Raw genomic sequence first — 4,984 nt, forward strand, 5'->3', positions numbered from 1 at the left:
TTTTTGTTTGTTTTGTATTTAAAAATATAATTTCCCTTGGAAAAAAATTGCCCTTGGAATTTAGCACGCACTACAAGGAGTCAAAGGTTAACCAGGCCCCCGGTGCTGAGTAAGAGGTTGTATCTGTTATCATCCACGGAGAAGCGTGCTGCTCAGCACCGGTAAGGCCGGGCCTGGGGCGCTGTGTCCAGTTCTGGGCTCCCCAGTACAGGGGCATACTGGTAAGGGTCTAACAAAGGGCCATGAAGATGATGAAGGGAGTGGAGCATCTGTCCTGTGAGGAAAGGCAGAGAGAGCTGGGACTGTTTAGCCCAGAGATGCAAAGTGGAAGGGAGGGTGCAAAGAAGATGGAGCCAGGCTCTTCTTCATGGTGCCCAGTTGGGCACAAACTGCAACACAGGAGTTTCCCCTCTGGACATCATAGAATCGCTTTGGTTGGAAAAGACCTTTAAGATCATCAAGTCCAACCTTTAACCAAACCCTGCCATCCCACCACTAAACCATGTCCCTCAGCACCTCATCTATCCTTCTTTTAAATACCTCCAGGGATGAGGACTCGACCACCTCCCTGGGCAGCCCATTCCAGAGCCTGACAGCCCTTTCTGGGAAGAAGTTTTTCTTAATGTCTAGCCTAAACCTGCCCTGAAACACTTTTTCACTCTAGGTGACCAACCACTGGCACAGGTTGCCCGGGGAGGTTGTAGAGTCTCCAGCCTTGGAGATACTCAAGCCATCTGGACATGGTCCTGGGCAACCATCAGGTTGGACCAGATAACCTCCAAAAGTCCCAACCTCAAACATTCCATGATTCTGTGAAATAGCTGGCTTCCAGCTTCTGCTCTTAGAGCCCTTTCTACAACTCCCTATGTAAGCCTTGGAATTGCCATGCCACTGCCATAAAGATTACCAAGTTTAGAAAACACTCCAAACCTAGCAGGCCTATGGCCATTTAAGATAAAAAATTGTTTCCTTGAAAGCAGAAATCAAAGCTGAGTTTTTCATTTTATATATTGATGTCTTCATTTTTAGGAAATTTTCTGTATTAAAGGAAAAACACAGCAACTAAAACCACCCAAACCAATTTCAGGCTACCTTTCATCCATAAAGCGCCATATAATTAGTCCAAGAAGAAGCTGTAAAATCAGTTTTTCCTTACGCTTCTCATTACAAACTTCCACCCCACCAGGCCCAGGTCCGCAGCCATGAAAGTTAAGAGAAAAATAAGAACAAAACAAACTCCACACTTTGTCCTCCCCTCTCAAAGGTTTCACCTATGGTTTTTATTCTAGTACTTTCCAACAGGAGTTCATTAATCACAGCCAGAGCTGATTAATCCAATGCATCATATTCAACTATAGCAACATTTTCTGAATACAAGATGAATCTTTAACACTTGCCACCCTTAAAAACAGGCAACAGGAAGAGGGAAAAAAAAACCCAAAATAAATCAGTATTTTCTGTGCCTAGAAAGTTTCCATACACCATTTCTGTTCAGACTGAACACAGCAGTTTACAACTTCAGTATCCACAGCCTTGGTGAGAGGCATTTGAAATACAACCAGGAACTAACAGTATGTAAGAAATTGAGTGTGAAATTGAAGTCACTGTATTCTTTCATGTAGCGAAGGCTGCAACATCCAGAAAAGCAGCAAGCTAAATGGCTATGAAAATGGTGTATCACACAAAACTATTTGCTGGATTTTGTGGGAGTTTTTCTGTTGTTGTTTGGTGGTGGTGTGGTGGTTTTGGTTTTTTTTTATTAAACAGCAATTCAGAAAACAGTATGTGAACCTTTAAAGGCTAAAATAAATAAATCCTCTTTAACTGCCTCAAAGTAGTTCCCAGTTTTAATGCAATTTCAAAGGAGTTTTCAGGTACTGGGAATCTTCAGATAAAGCAAATAAAATTTTTAAAATGTTAACTTTCTGTGCCTGAACTAGTTCTCCACTGCCTTACCATTCATATTCTATGGATTATTCACTGTAAAGATCAAACCAGTGCTATCTACTAGCTTGTAGACAGACAGCTTCACAGAAACATTCCAGCAGTTACTTGGATCTCATGAAAAAAGCTCATCTAAAGACAGACCTATATTATTTCTTCTGTCTACTGAACCTGAAAAAGAAAAATTGTTCATTAACATATTCCCTAATAACTAGAAAGACATGTTTAAATCACTGCTAAAATAAACTGAATAGTCTGCTACTACCATTCCTAACTGGATTTAATAGCAAAGATTTCACAAGTCCAAAAACAGGAGCAAGGGAGCTGGGAAGAAGATACAAAAGATATTAAACATTGTACTAAGTAGTGGCAATTGTGAAATTTTATTTTATTTTTTGAAGTCACAGAAACAAAGTATTGGATGTAAATAACCAACCATAGATGTAGAATAATTGAACAAGATAAAAAAATAGCTTAAATTAACATATGTTATACAAGAAAACAATTGGCTGAATTAGAACCATGATTTTCAAGGTCAGGCACACATTTCCTTAGTCCCTCAAAAACCCCAGACCTTAAAAGAATATTTAGCTTGGAATGGTGTTAATGCTGGACAGTGGTAGCCTCTAAATGCACTTAATACTCTCCTAATTTCTGGCATGAAATACCCAAAATAAGAAATTTGGAAAATGCACATTCGAGGTATTCCACCGATTCCATACTGCTATTTAATAAACAGGTCAATTTATTATCATCCAACCTAACTTTTACCACCTACTGAACCGTAACTTTGAGCTCAAGTCACTAACTGAGAATAAGTGTCACTAATTGAGCGTAAGTAATTAACGGTTTTAGTGACAAATTAATGGTTTTTCTGGAATATGAACATTTTACTTTATAATGAAGTACACCGTACTAGAAGGTTCATTCAAATCTAGGTCATATCAATTACATTCCTATGGCTTCTGAGCAAAAAAGCAAGCAGTTTTACTGTATGTACACAATATCGAACTGCAAGATTTAAATTAATTAATTATTAATAACCTACATTCACTGTGGATTTCTAAGATTTACATCCAAAAAGCATATTTTATTTACATGCTGTTGACATTTTAAAGAAAATGAAATAAAATCTTATCTGTTTAGGAATTATGGTCTACCCCAAATTAAAAAAAAAAAAAAAGATACATTTAACACCACAAAAATGTTTAAAACATTTACAATAAAAAACAGCTTTTTGTGCCAATTATACTTAATCGCTAAGAATGTAAAATTGCATTGATAACTGCACTAACTACAATTAGACTGGAAACATTTAAAACCTGAGAGTCAAATCTAAACCTGTTTTTTATTAAAGAAAATCCTACAAGTTAATATGCCCTAATGTTAATTTAAGCACAGATTGGTCAGTGGTCAATAAAAAAAAAAAAAAAAAAAAAACAACCAACAAAAAAACCACCAAAAACCAAAACCCAAACCCAAACCAGACAGTGCATTATTTCTGCAGGTCCAAAAGAATAAATCACTATAAAATTGTTGCAGTATTTTGATAAATGCCAGGCCTGCCAGACACATTAAGGCTTATTTCAAGGTGTCCTTTCCCACACACCGTACCTAATCAAATGTCTTTGGCCAATTCCTGGGAGGGTTTCTACATTTATGTAAGCATGCTTAAGTATGCATCTGGGATCTCTGAGGTTTCCCACCTCAAACATACAAATACAGGTATTTTAATAGCTAGATCAGAGTGAAAAAAACCAAAACAAATAAAACTGAACAAAAACATGAAGAGGCATAGAAAGTTAGAAATACTGGCCAGAAAACATTCAAAGTCTAATGAGAAGTTTTATATCAACCCCAAAAGCGTTTTAAAATCAGCACAGCTCTGGAGCAGCATTCCCTGCATTACTAAACACCATGTACCTGACTTAAAAAAAAAAAAAAAGTTGCGTTAACAGGTACACTTGACTGCACTGCAGGATGTAAAAAGTAAACCACACCTATAAAGCCTGGGGAAGAGAAGCATGGCACACAAAGTTACTCCATTTTGTAGTAGCCATTTTATTTCTGCACTTGGAAGCCTTATGCTCCTTTTTGAGTGAAATACCTTTCCCCTCCCTCCTTGTATCCATCAGAAACTGTGCTTGACCAAGAGCACCTCCCAGGAGGGGTTTGAGAAGGCCAGGATTTTCCCCATTCTGGAGCTATTTTCCACAGCCGTAATAGTTTGCCCTTCTCATGCAGATGGTTGGCAATGTGTAGTGGTGGTCCTTCCAGGCTGAAAGCAGGCAAACTGCACTTGATCCGCCTTTACAAGCAGCCTTGCTTTGTAGATTAGCTTTGCATTTAACTAAATTGACACTCCGTGGGGCCCAGAAACTCTTGTCTCAAATGACCACCAATACCATTCACCAAAACAAACACATGAGTATCTGTGGCTCTGAAACAAAGTTACTCCTGCATTTCATAGGGACTGGTCTTTGCCATTTAAGATGGGAGTATGTCATTAGAGCTTTAAACCTAACTGCACCCTACGGCAATATATTCAAGTCTACTTATGCCACATCAACCTAATTTATAATTTGAAAACTAGATCTGCATTACTACTACCTTCACCACTTAGACAATGTAAAACCAACTCCCAGCATAAGCTTTTTTCCTGGGTTTAGGATCTTTCTTTTTTTAAGGCACTCTCATGAACAAGCACACAGGTCCATTTTTTTATACAGGAATAAAATAACAATGTGGCAAACATGTTATGTTTGTAAGTAATAAGAAATATGTAATACCTGCTAATTAGGTGACACATTTTATGACCCAATGTAGTAAAACCCACTGTGAGTTTTTTTTTTCCCCCCCCAAAACCCCCCAAAAAACAAAGAAGGTAAACGGCCACAAGTCTTGTCATTCATTGACCTAAAGCAGCAGATACATTGAAGAACATTCTGCTATTAATACATAGCAAATCAAACTTTTCCTAGTATTTGAGTTTAAGACGGCATGTTTTATCACTTGGATTCTGGAATACAAGTAGACTATT

General features: G+C 37.9%; 1 protein-coding gene across 2 annotated transcripts in view; it reads right to left on the bottom strand.

The window, feature by feature from the left end:
* Positions 1-4,984, bottom strand: part of CPT1A (carnitine palmitoyltransferase 1A) — a 78,804-nt gene that overhangs the window by 16,614 nt on the left and 57,206 nt on the right. Inside the window, exon 20 of one of the 2 annotated variants that reach the window (XR_004842574.1) lies at positions 2,204-4,514. The exons of the other annotated variant lie outside the window; for it this stretch is intronic. The gene's annotated coding sequence lies outside the window, so the exon portion shown is untranslated. Of the gene's footprint in view, positions 1-2,203; positions 4,515-4,984 lie in introns of those variants that run through there. 2 annotated transcript variants of the gene reach the window in all.

This window comes from Egretta garzetta, unplaced genomic scaffold (assembly GCF_000687185.1).
Source record: "Egretta garzetta isolate BGI_Z169 unplaced genomic scaffold, ASM68718v1 scaffold840, whole genome shotgun sequence".
Classification (NCBI taxonomy): domain Eukaryota; kingdom Metazoa; phylum Chordata; class Aves; order Pelecaniformes; family Ardeidae; genus Egretta; species Egretta garzetta.